General features: G+C 28.5%; 1 protein-coding gene across 3 annotated transcripts in view; it reads right to left on the bottom strand.

Moving 5' to 3' along the window:
• LOC117177723 (protein croquemort-like) overlaps positions 1-14,032 on the bottom strand; it is a 203,469-nt gene that overhangs the window by 112,011 nt on the left and 77,426 nt on the right. The window contains exon 1 of one of the 3 annotated variants that reach the window (XM_033368617.1): positions 1,969-2,011. The exons of the other annotated variants lie outside the window; for them this stretch is intronic. The gene's annotated coding sequence lies outside the window, so the exon portion shown is untranslated. Of the gene's footprint in view, positions 1-1,968; positions 2,012-14,032 lie in introns of those variants that run through there. 3 annotated transcript variants of the gene reach the window in all.

Raw genomic sequence — 14,032 nt, 5'->3', positions numbered from 1 at the left:
GGGCAAATTATCAAAAAATAAATAAAACTTAAAGTTGTATGATTTTAATTTTTAACTAAATAATTTGAGAGGTTTCAATATAAAATTATCGAACACTTTCCATTCAAAAATTCAGATGAAATATTCAAATAGCTTGAAATTTGAAATTATTCAATATATTCTGAAGGCTACAAATCTAAAATGTCTAAATTATTAAGGCTTTAAATATTTTTGAAATTGCTGTTCTGGAGACTAAATAGCACTTATTCTTTTATTAAGAAATCACAACCAAAATTGGTAAAAAAAAGTTTTTAAAATAGTTTTAAAAACCTTAAAAAAGATCAGAGGTTATAATAGTTCAATATATGTGATAGAATATCTTTAAATATGAAATTAGTCTATACTTTTTCATGTTTGAGCTACAATTATTCCATTTTAGATTTACAAATTACAGTCGTGAAAAACCAATAAAATGTTTTAATTAATTTATATATAAAACAAAAAACCTTTGCATAATTCAATCTAAATGGAGCTGAAAAAATTTAATTTGAAATGCATTGAATTCAAGGTATAGTTGAAAAAGAAAACTGAAAGCAAAGGATCGACTTTCAAAATAAGCGGAAGAAAGTGATTTGCTGGATTGCAAATGAACATGGAAAATGGCAATAAGGCTGTATTCTGAAAATGAAGCAATTTTAACGTTTAAATTCAAGTTCCTAAACTGAAGTCCTAAAAATTTGCAAATTTTATAATTAGTTTTATGTAAATTGTATTGGTATCTTAAAAGAGTATAAATAGTTCTTAAATTAGTTTTTAAATTTTCTGAAGATTACTTTTTTACATACCTAGATATCAAAAAAGCCTACCAAATTTTTTCAAATTTTAATCACTTATTTTCTAAGAGAAAATCACCCCTGTTTACCAGTCAGTGAAATGGTTTAGAAAAAAATTGCCAAGACCCAAGAATAAAAATTGGATGTACAGCGAATTTTTAAATTTTTAATTGAGATTATCTTTAACTTTGTGATATCAAAAATTCCCATACACATTTCTTTTTAATAATACTGTAGGAAAAAATCGACAAGATCGAGCGCCGAAATTATAATTAGAGCAAATTTTCTGTAATTCTATGGGGACGGCTGAAATATCCCGAAAAATGAAATTCCCGACTCGGTAAAACTCTCTGTCCCAAAAAATACAATTCCAAATCTAATAAAATTCCTGAACAGTTTATAATATTAACGAATTTGAAAATTCCCAAATAATAAGACTCCCCAAATAAAATTGTTTCTTAATAAATATTAATTATTTATTAAAACTACGATAATAAAATATTGTTATCAAATAAATTTTTGTTTAATATTTAAAGTGTTACTGTATACATTTTCGACCAAAATATCTTATCCAGAAATATATTTTGTTTTAATTATTATTTTAAATTTAAACAATAATCTTTAAATACTTCAAACATTTAAAAAGTTGTTTCTTTGGTATAAATATTTGATTATTTCAATTTAAAAAAAAATTGTCAAAGAAAAATGCTTTCACCACTTGTTTATCTTGAAATGTCTTTTTATAATACTTTTTTAAAATTAAAATATGATTTTTCGAGAAAATTTTTTTTTTTATTATTAAAAAAAGACTGTACCGAAAACCTTGGATCAAGCTTCAGATCTGAAAAAATTCAGCGATACATACATGTCAAACTTTTCTAACGTCAAAAAATTTTTCTACTGCTTTACCGTCATATTTTACGAAGAATGAGAAAACAAGAATTCGACTTCGTAGTACGATGAGGGTAGCACCTCGATAGGACAGAAAATGTGATGTCCTATATATATAATTCCCCACTCCGACGCCACGTACCGCATCTACGTTTATAATATCTTTGGTAGTATGTTTATGAAATCTCAAATTACATTTACCAACACTATTCGTGCGACAAATATTCGACGCGTTCGTAACAAAAACAATAAACATACAACTTACACCACTCTGAAAGTCTTGTACACTATACACGTGAAACCACACTTATTGGAAACTTTCGCTTTTAGAAAGCGGTTTTTAATTTTAACATCTTTGCCTTTATTCACAAACTATTAATTGTTCAATTATTATTTATTTATATTTCACTCGCGTTCACATCGGCGGCAATATTTTTTTAAAGTACAGTTGGCACGCTACGCCCGGGAAGTTGGGAACCATATGCGAGTGTGATTTTACACATGCGTGTTGCGTACTTCTAGTAACAGAAAAGTGTTCATTTTCAGTTCCACTAGTTTGCTCTCCTTATGTCTATTCTCCATGGTGTAGGCGCTGCCATGTTTGTTGCGGGACATCTAAAGAGGACGGACCACCCCCTCGTTGCATCAACCTAGCAGTGGCATGCCTAGTCCCGTGTTTCCTATGGCCATGATCGTCCGTGCACGCTTATGCGGTAGCTGTCATTTTAGCATCCGGAGGGGTATCGTAGTTCCAAGAAAACCAATAGCTGGCGCTCCGATGAAATAGGCCTGTCTTTGCATTGTTATGTATGGCAAAAATAATAAAATTCATTAAAAACTTGATACTTTTCATAAATAGAAAAGGAAGAACAAAGTTTTCAGTAACAATAAGAGCAGTTGTAATTAGTAATCCAAAAAATGCATGAAAACATGTAATTTAATATTAGGAAAATAAAATAGAAAGATGAGTATTTAAAAACAGTTTTCATTAATTTTATGAACAAATGTAATTGTTGAATATTTCAAACATTGATTGATCATATTACTTGACTAATCATAATAGTAATAATAATATTTAAACATTATTAATTAGCCTTATAATGTACTTTTTTATTTTAATTCATCCATACATTTCCGCTTTCTAAAAAATATATATCCATATATAATTAATTTATATTTAGGGTAGTGACTTTAACGGGAAACCGAGAAAAACCCGGAATTGAGTTAAAAGACCAAGAATTTACTTCTAATCGTAAAAAATTCAAGTTCTCAATGTTTGAGTAATTTTTGTCAATTTAGAAAAGTAATTTTTGCTTATCTATGGCTGCAGGGAATATGAGTGAAAATAATTATCGTTTTTATTTTAGTACAGGGAGTTTCGGTAATATAATACAATTTCCCTTAGGACAAGGAATTTTTTTACATGGAACGGGAATTTTTGAAAAGAATTTAAAGTGGGATTTAGAAGAAAGGAGTTTTAAAATCCCTGTCCCAAGTCAAAATCCGTGACAATTTAAAAGTTCCTTTTTTCGAAATTTCAAAAAAGAGAGTGCTTCAAGTACTTTTTAGAGTAGAAGTAGTATTTCGAAAAATAAATATTTCTAAATAGTAATATAATTTATTTTACATTTTTCGTTAAGAATTTACCTTTTTTCTTGAAGATGCAACTACTTGCGGTTGAAAGCTGAACTCTTTTGTTGAAAATTGATTTTATTGTTAGAAGATTCATCATATTGAATGAAAATTCGTATCGGTTTAAAAATATAACAACTTGGATGTAAATTTGTCTTTCTGCATTGAAATTTCATTCTTTTCGTTGATAATTCCCGTATATTGTTATAAAATCAACTTTTTGGTAGAAAATCAGTTTTTTAATTGAAAGTTAATCACCTTATTTCAAAATTCTACTTTTTGGTAAAAAATTCAAGTATTCCAGTTAAATATTCATAATTTCAGATTGAAATTAATCTTTTGGGTTAGAAATAAATTTACTTGGTTGAAAAACAAGCTCGTCTCTTGAAAATAATTAATTCTTAAATTTAAGATTCATCATTTTGATTAGAAATTAACATCTTGGGTTGAAAAAGAGTTATTTACAGTTACAGAATGACTTACAACCTAGAGCTACACATTTTAGTCCTATGATTTCGCACTAATAATTTTTTAAAAACTTTCAACACAATAAATAATTTACTCGGCTACAAGTTCTTATCATTTACATTGTTAATTTTACACATTTTTCTCATAGAAATTACTTTCAATAGAATACTTACCGTTTTTGCACTCACTTTTTTTTTATTTCCGAAGATGGAACTTTTAAATGGTGACAAATTTGGACTTACAACAGGGATTTTTAAATTAATTTCTTCTAAACCCCAGTTTCATTTTTTTTTAAATTCCCGTTCCATATCGAAAATTCCTCGTCCGAAGGAAAATCTTATCTGTTTACCAATTCCCTTTTGTAAAATAAAAACGATAATTATGTTCACTCATATGCCCTGCAACTGTAGATAAAGTAAAAATTAATTTAATTCCCGGTAATTTCCCGTTTTTTTCTTGACCTTTCCCGGTTCCGCGATCAAGTCTCCAATAGGATTATAAATAAATTTTGTGTAAATATATATATATATATATATATATATATATAAAGAGAGCGGAAATGTCTAGACGAATAAATAAAAAAGTATATTATAAGGCGAATTATCAATGTTTAAATATTATTAATAGTATTATTATCAGTCCAGTAATATTATCAATCAATGCTTGAAATTTGCAATAAATACAATTGCTTATAAAAATAATTAATTACGTTAGCAAAATTAATCATAGGAAAATATGAATACAATTTAAAATGTTTTCAAAATACTCCTCTTTATATTCACTTTTTTATAATATTAAACTACTTGTTTTCATGATTTTTGTAGGTTACTAATTACAGCTGCTCTTATTGTTATTGCAAATTTTGTTCTTTTTTTTATATTTATAAAAATTATCAGGTTTTTAATGAATTTTAGTATTTTTGCTATACATAACACTGCAAAGACAGGCCTACCTAATCGGAGCGCCATCTATTGGATTCCATTGAACTACGATACCCCTGCGGATGCTAAAAGAACAGAAAGAGTGGGGGCGATTCATAGGGCTGTGCAAATCTATGTGCTGTCAGTGTCTCTAGAACATGGGATTTTTCGGCCCCCACCACTCTCCCATCTGGGAGCGACGCATTCAAACGTAGCGTGTCGGTGAGTCGACTCTGTTAAATGCTGCGAAGCCCAGCCTCGTGTAAAGCCGAAAATGCACGAGCAGGAACCGGATTTTGTTCTGCATGCCTTAGTCATAATTTTAGTAAACAATTGATTTTTCACAAATAAAAAACAAATTTTCGACAAAATAGTTAAATTTTCAACCTAAGAAATTAATTTAAAAAATACCATTTTTAACTTAAACATTGTAGTTTATACTGAAGCTTGTAGTTTATACTGAAGCTTGCAGTTGAAAAAATTTAATTTTAAACCTAAATGAATGCGAATTTTCAACAAAAAAAAATAAATTTTTTATCTAAAACAAATGAATTTTCAAAGAAGAATAATTCACCAAAAAGAAGATAAATTTATAACTAAAAAGAAAAATTTTCAAGAAAAAAAAGTGTCAACAAAATTGATGAATTTTCATCTATAGAAACGCATTTTAAACTAAAACAATAAGTATTCAATCAAAAATGGACTAGTTAAATTTTCAGATAAAAAATAGAATTTTCAACGAAATAAATTAATTTTCAACTAAAATTATAATGTTTCAACGAAAAGTTGAACAGATAAATTTTCAGTTGAAAAATAATCAACTCCAAAAAATCTAAGTTTCCACAAAATGTTTAAATTTCCAAGCAAAAAATTAAATTTGCAAACAAATAATTTAATTTTCAACCCAATAACTTTCTACCGAAAACAGAAATTCACAATTTTCGAAATCTATCTTAAAACAACAAAAATTTTTGTTAACAAAATAGATAAATTTCCAAAAAAAAAACGATGAACTTTTAACCATTTTATACCAAAATAAAAGAAGTTTCACGAAAAAATGGATTTTCATCCAAAGAAATGAATTTTTGATTAAAATAGATTTTTCAACAAAAAAGTTGAATTATCAACCAAAACAGGTATTTTAAAAAATTTTAATTTTAAAATAGTTTAGCTTTCGATTGGAGAAATGATTTTTCAACTGAAAAATGTTTTGAAATACACATACAGAATCGAATTTACAACAGAATAGTTCAATTTTTAAACATATAATTGGATTTTCAGTAAAAACATTATTTTTCAACTAAAAATGGAATGAATTCTGAAAGAAAATTTAAAAAAAAATATCACAATTTTTTTGTGGTATAATTCTTAAAGATTAGAAGATTTGAAAGTCTGAAAATAAAAAAAAGAATTATTTTTCTAATAATCGTTTGAAAATTTGTTATAACTTTTATTTAAAAAAATGTACTTTACAAAAAAATCAAAAAGATTTTGAAACACATCAAACGATTTCCTAAAATTTAAAAGAATAGTTTAGAAGATTTTAAAGCAAAATGTTTCAATTTGATAAGATTAAAGATTTTAAAATGCGTAAATAATCCAGTAAATTCAAGGAATATTTAGAAGAATGGAAGAGATTTAAATCTAATTTTAAACTTACATTTTTTAGAAATGTAGATTTTCAGATTTCGAAAAAATTAACTTAAAAACCTTTAAGGGAATTCCAAAAGATTTCAAGGAGATAAAATTATTTTTCTTAAGATTCTGTGAAAAATTTAGAAGATTACATAAGTCAAGTTTTTTACATCTTGAATGCTTTTTTTAAATTTTAAGAAAAATATAAGTGAAAAATATTTTTTTGGAATTTATTTTGTTTTAAACGTATTAGAAATATTTAAAAAATTGAAAAAATTTCCCAAAATGTATAAAATATTCATTGATATCTTCCAAACTTCTAAATGTCCTAAACATCTTTTAAAAAGACTCGAATTTTTCTAATATTTTTTTAAATCCAATAAAATAAAATCATTGAAAGTCCTCTAGGTTCTTTTTTGATACATGTCTTTTCATGCTATTTTAGGCTATAATCACTTCATGAATTTCTGAACTTTCTTATTTTTATTTTTCAAGTGTATTTCAATCTGCTTTACGTTGAGTGAAAAATCATATGCTGAAAAAAGATAAGAGAAATATCTATTTCTTCAACTTCAACTATAATTTGAAAGGCGATTCTTCATAAGTCTTTTACTAACTAATGGATATATTTTTATAATTTTATTCCTGAAATATATTCCCTAAGGTCAAACATGGTACACAAGTATCCTAAAATTTGTAAAACACCAGCTATTTACAGGATTTTTAAACATAAAAATCAATGTGTATCATATTCAAATAAATTTTGGCAATATTTTTTTTTGTACAATGCATGACCCTCGGCCAGAATCAAGGAAAAAAATTTTAAAATATGCTAATTAGTTATTAAAATGTTACAAAGCCTTACCTTCACAATTTTTTTCTCTTTTTATAATCATGAGATATTTCTTCATAAAATAAATTTTATTGGATTTATTTTACAATTATTTACAATCAATTTCCAATCACAATTATTTTGCAATTAAAATAAAATTTTAAAGACTTTTTATTTTTAATTTATAGGATTTTAAAAAATATTAGGAAAATAGATTATCTATTTAAAACGTTTTAAATTCTACAAGATATTGGTAACTCTCTTGAGTTTTTATCGCAAAAAATAAAAAAAAATCATTCAAAATGTAGAAAAAAATTTCCTTATAATCTTCTAAATTTTCCCAAGCATTTGAACTTGATTATTATGTTTTTCTAATCTTTTCATAACTTCCAATCTCTAATCTTTAAAAATTATTCAAATTTTTCCTAATTTTTTTTTTAATTCCGCAAAATTAAAAAAATGCCTTTAAAGTTTTTCAGATGCTTTAAGAATATTTAAAGCCTTTGGCAATGTTTTTAAATGTTTAAAAATAATATTTTTAAATTAATTGTTTGAAATAAAAAATTATGCTAATTATTCATTTAAAAATCTTTACAAAATTTAATTATTTTCGAATCGTTTCAAAATTTTTGACTATCTCTTAAACCTACTCAAATTTGAAAGAATTATGTTCCTTAATTTTTCTGAAGTTAAGTGATATGGAAAAATTACGACATTTTGTTTCAAAATATTTTACGTACTTTTTTAAACATTTTATGAATTAATAAATAATGTTTTGTAATCTTTTTTCAATTTTCTGTTAGAATTCAGTCCAAAACAATTATTTACATTTTTCCCAAGGTGTTTCTTTCATTATCTTTCATTATCTGAAAGTCCCTCGTTTATGGACTTTTTAATAATATTTTTTCATTTTACATACATATCTATTATATCTTATCAAAATTTAATATAAAAATCTTAAATGTTAAGTATATTTAAATACTACAATTTTTAATGTTTCCAAATTTTTAGAAATACTACAACAAATTTTACGTGTAATTAAAATAAACTTTTTTTAAATCTCATTCAACTTATTCCAAGTTATCTTTTTTTAATTTAAAAATTTATGTAATTACTTAATCTGATTGAAAATAATTCAACCTCTTGCGATTAAAATCGGGGATTCTGCTTGAGAAGAAATGTGCTGAAAGTAATTAAAAAAAAAAATCATTTTAATTTTAAAGACTGATAATTATACACAATTTCCAGACGCATCATTCTTATTCTTCTACAATAATTTTTAAGTTTTTAAGTTTTTTAAATCAGTTTATCTGTTGTTTCTAAAACTCTTCTGAAGCTTAAGTTCTTTTTTAATCTCATCAATTCTACTCAATATTTATTGAATTTATTCAATTATTTACATTTATTTTAAATTTGTAATGTTATAGAATTAAAAAATGTTGATTTTAAAACTTTCTACACTCTTTTTCGAAATTTTAGGAAATTATTTGATGTCTTTAAAAATCTTTTTTTTTAATTTTCTTTTAAAACACATTTTTCAAAATAAAAAATTATTCAAATTTTTTCAGATTTTTTTTTATTTTTCAAAATTTAAAAAAATGGCCTTTAAACTTTTTCAGATACTTTGACAATTTTTGAACTCTTTTGAATATTTTGAAATGCTTTCAAATAATCTCCTATAAAATTAATTTTTCGAAATAAAAAATTATTTTAATTATTTCTAGGAACCTAAAATATTTTTTTTCATATTCATGAAAACTTACCAAATTCTTCAAAAACCTTTAAAAGTTTTTATTATTTTTGTATCCTTTCAAAATTTCTGAATATCTCTTAAACTTACTCAAATTTAAAAGTAGATTTTTAAAGCAACATATAATGTAAAAAATGGTGTAACAACATTTTACGAGAAGACCTAATAAGAATTATGTTCCTTAACTTAAGACTTGAAAAAATTCATTCATAATCTTCTCAATTTTTCCCAGGAATTCTAAAAAAAACAGTTTTACCTCCTTGAAATCTTTCGGAATTCCTTTAAAGTTTCTAAAGTTTATGTTTGAATTCTAAAAAATCTAAGTTTCTGATTTTGCTTTAAAATCTTCTACAATCTTCTTTTTAATTTTAGTAAATCCTTTCACGTGTTTAAAAACCTTTTTTAATATTCTCATTAAGTACGTTTATAAAAAATAAAAAGTCATTACTAATTCTGTATTGAGAATTTTAAACATAGTTTTAAATTCATTAAAATTTTTTAAAATTATTTTTTCAAAATAAAAAATTATAGTAATTATTCATAGAAACCCCAAAGAATTTTCTTCATTTTCGTGAAACCTTACAAAATTCTTTAACAACATCTTTACAAATTTTAACTATTTTCGAATCGTTTCAAAATTCCTGAATATCTCTTAAACTTAGGCAAATTTGAAAGGTAATTTTTTTAACCAAAATAAATTTTTTTTTAATGTGCAACAAAATTGCGCAATAAATTGCCTGAACTTTCATTCTCTTGACACTGCGAAATTCAGGTTACTTAAAAACTCCTCTAAATAGCTAGTTAGCCAGCGAAAACAAATCGTGAAGTCGGGGGGACTCGGGCTCGTGCATTTTCGGCTCTACAGAAGGCTGGCCTACGCAACATGAAGCAGAGCCGACTCACCGACACGCTTCGTTTGAATGTGTCGCTCCCAGATGGGAGAGTGGTGGGGGCCAAAAAATTCCACGTTCTGGAGACACTGTGTCCTGTCTTCTGGACCACATATCGACGGGTGAGTGGAAGAACGTAGTGTCTGATTTTTGTTTCAAGAGACGTCGTATCTCGCCACGGTTCCAATACATGTCGTTTCTAGCTTGTGGATAAACAGACGTAGTATTTCGCTCGCAGATTCAAAATACGTCGTATCTCGTTGACCGCCCAAGAGACGTCGTGCCTTTCTCGCGGTTCAAAAAAAGTCAAATCTCGTGCGCTGTTCCGAAGACGTCGTATATCGCCGCCCGCTGTTTACGAGGCGTCGTATCTCGTACGCAGTTTAAGGAACGTATTTTTCAAAATTATAATTTTTCAACCTATGTCAAAATACTAATAAAACGGCACAATATACTTTATCTAAAAAATAACTTATAAAATATTTGTAAATAATTGTTTCAAATTAATTATGCTGCTGACAATGAAGAATATCTGCCAAAATGAGGTGCAAAATATATTCCTGAAAACCCTACGGCTATAACCTTACAGACATGAATGTGCCCAAGTTTCGCACACTCCAATTGCAAATAAATAAAGATTTTTCATCTTAATCATAGTGAAATGTAATCAGGAGGGTCTCAAGTACACGGCTAAAATCAAATAATGATAAATATAAATAATAAATAATTAAAATAAATAATAAATAAATAATAAAAAATAATAAATAATGATAAATAAGATAATACTTTAATAACAAAATAAATAAAATTAATAAAATAAATAAAAACACAAGGGGATGAGATTGTACAATAAAAACTTGTCTCACGTACGAATGAATTTATAAAAATTTTCAATATTAACATCCAAAATAGGAAAACAAAGAAAGATGTCTTCCGGGCAACGATGTTGCCTGAAATAAAGTAGAATTGTACGCGGGGGAGGCTTTCCCTAAACTGAAGGAAAGACGAGTGAAGCACGTCTTTCCTTTAATTATTTTTACATTCTCATCATTTATGATTGAGAAAGTATTAGAATTGTCGGAAATTTGACATCACACTTTTTCAACTGATCTCCACGTTTCGAGACCCCCTGAATCCGAAAATCAGATTTTCACGATGGCGTTTGTCTGTCCGTCCGTCCGTAAACACTTTAACTCTCGAAAAAATGAAGGAATAAAATTCATCTTTGGCACACTTTGTTTAGGTCTTAAAAGAAAGGATGAGTTCGTGAACCAGCCATTTTTGATAAAAATTCAAAAAGTGAGCGCATTTTGAAAATTTTTAAGACCACTTTTTTGTGAATTTGAAAATTCTATGCACGGATATTCAAAGTATTAAAAAGAACAGACAATTTGTCCTAATAACTTTTTTCGATAAAAAGAAAATCCTCAGAGTTATAGCGTTTTCAAAATTTTTTTAATCAACCAAAAATCAAAATTTGAAGCCGAAAACCGCGTGATATGAAAAAAAGTCAAGAAAAGAAAAACTTTTATTTTTGAAAGCTCTAAAAAATTATCATAACGAATTTTTGGATTTTCTATAAAGATCGAAAATTCAAATTTTGATTGCACAAAAAATAATGGAAAATAAAAAACTCCATTTTGTGGACAAACTATGTAGGATACGAAAAAATATGAATCAACAAAAATGGTTATCACAAAAAAGATCTACAGTTTAGCTAAGAATCACCTTTTGATAGGACGCCTACTATTTGTTTTATTCGTGAAAAATAACGTAGAAAAAAAAATTTTTTTAAATGTGTGGAAAAACGACGAAAGTTCCGAGAAAAAAATCCAACAAAAACTGTTTACAAATATCTGTCGGAAATCGAGCGCGCAGGGCGAGTGTCATGTTGAGAATGTGTACCTCAAAGCCTACAGAGCTTTGAGAAACTTAATCTTTGACTATACCTTATTAAGTAGACAATTCAGAATTTGAAGACGCATATAAATACGCCGGTAAAGAAAACGGTGTGAAAGGGGACACATCCTATAATGGGTGGAACGTGTCACATAATAGAAAAAGAAGGTACAAAATCGGTTCGATACAACTCACCAATAAGAAAAACTTAAACTACCGCTCATTCGTTCGAAAGGGTGAAGGGAAGCCAGAAGGAAAGATGCGCTCTTGGTCTTCTCTGTCAATTTTCAATTGAAAACAAAAATGAATGAACGGGCGAAAAAAAACCTTTTCTCATTCGTTGATTATTTTTTAAATAATCTACTCTTGTCCTTTTTGGCGTCCGCGAAAGCCACACAATACACGCGAAAACTTGTCACTTCCCAGAGTTTCTTTTATAAATAATAGGCAATGAAGTCTAGAATTTATCTACGCCTTCAGAAATTGTTACTCCGTTTCGTTATTTCTGCTGCCACTGACTTACGTTTCACAATAGGGAGGTAACAATGTCTAACTTTTGTTTTGAGCAGGCGAGATAGGATACGAGACTATGAGTCTAGAATTCATAGAAGAAAATCTAGGCCTTCAGAAGTTATTACTCCATTTCGTTACTTCTGCTGCCACTGACTTACGTTTCACAATAAAAGAGTAATAGATTCTAAATTTCTAATTTTGTTTTAAGCAGGCGGGATAGGACACGAGATCAATGCACTGCCAATCCCGTCCCGAGAAACGTATAGTCTCGAGAACGAACTGAACTCCGGGATAGGATGCGACGATGATTCGTTCCCGTTACGGTCCTGTCTCCCGTCGAAGAGATTAATTTTAACGTCTGGATCGCTGTCCCAATTAATCGACCACTCGATCAACACCGTGACACACTCCCGTTAGCGGCCCGAGAAAAGTATAGTCTCGTGAACGAACAGAACTCCGAGATAGGATGCGACGACTTACGTGTTGAGAATTTGTCTCACAACGTTTCAGCGGAATCCGGATCTCGACGTACGGACGGGCGAGATTTTGACGTATATGCTGGTCTCTGTACTAGGTCGTTCAATAAACTGCGCGTTTAATTTGCTCTTTTCGTTTAATTTGATCTCGCCACGTGCTCACGCTGTCAGCCTGTACAGTAGGCAATGTATGTTGTTGAAGGACAGACTTATGTAGAAAGAAAGTGGGAAGACCGAGAGAAGAAGAGAGTAGAGTGGTTCAGGTACAATGAACTATAGTCGTGGTCAACATATCCGCATACGCGAGAGCACCACGCTTAATATTAATATTATATAAATATATATTATATAATATATATTAATATTAGTAATATTAATATTATATAATATTTCGAAACACATTAATTCAAAAAGAATTTTAATGTGACATTCGCTCGTAACAACTTGTAAATATTTTCATCCACATGCTTTATTACTAAGAAAGTATTTTGAAAAAGGTAAAAATTGATACAAAAAATAGTGTAGATTTATACTACTGGAGCACACGCAGAGCACAAGTTCGAGCGCTAGTTTTCGCAAGAATTCCCGTCTGTTTGATTTCAGGCGAGGAGTCGTCAGATCATGCCCGCATCGAGTCTTCAATTCGATTCCATGTGTATATTATCTTATTAAAAAAAATTTTTTTATTACATTTTTCTTAAAATTATATAATGTTTATTATTACAGCAGGGAGCTAGCCATTACTTTTAAAAATGAAAAATCATACTTACAATTTTTTCGAAAAAATGACGTTTCAGCCACAGTATGGTCCCACAGACCGACACAACACTTTAAACGTTTTCTCTGCCGTTGCTATGGCGATCCTGAGTTGAGTAGTATGCCTTGCTGTTCGGGTTCTACCTAAAGTTTTTTCCCACACAGTTCCCAAGTGTCGCCCTCTAACTACCTCCAAATAAGCAGAATTGCAAATCACGCATCGGTCCACCAGACCATAGTATGGTCTTTAAGGGTTAAAGAAGTACCAATTTGAAATGTGGAACAGATTTTCGATTAAATAAGTTACTAATCTTAACTAAGATACGACGCCTCGTGAACAGCGGGCGATGTAAGTCTGTTCAACCATAAGCTAGATACGACATGTATTGGAACCGAGGCGAGATACGACGTCTCTTGAAACAAAACTCAGATACTACGTTCTTCTACTCACCCGTCGATATACACCACACGCCTTCTTGACCAATCCCACTCAAGGGCATTAAGAATAGTTTCTATCGGCGAAACACTGGTTCCATGACTGATTCTCGACACTAGCGT

Source organism: Belonocnema kinseyi, chromosome 8, assembly GCF_010883055.1.
Source record: "Belonocnema kinseyi isolate 2016_QV_RU_SX_M_011 chromosome 8, B_treatae_v1, whole genome shotgun sequence".
Lineage (NCBI taxonomy): Eukaryota > Metazoa > Arthropoda > Insecta > Hymenoptera > Cynipidae > Belonocnema > Belonocnema kinseyi.
Note: the sequence above shows the minus strand (reverse complement) of the source record. Positions and strands in the feature narration are given on the sequence as shown.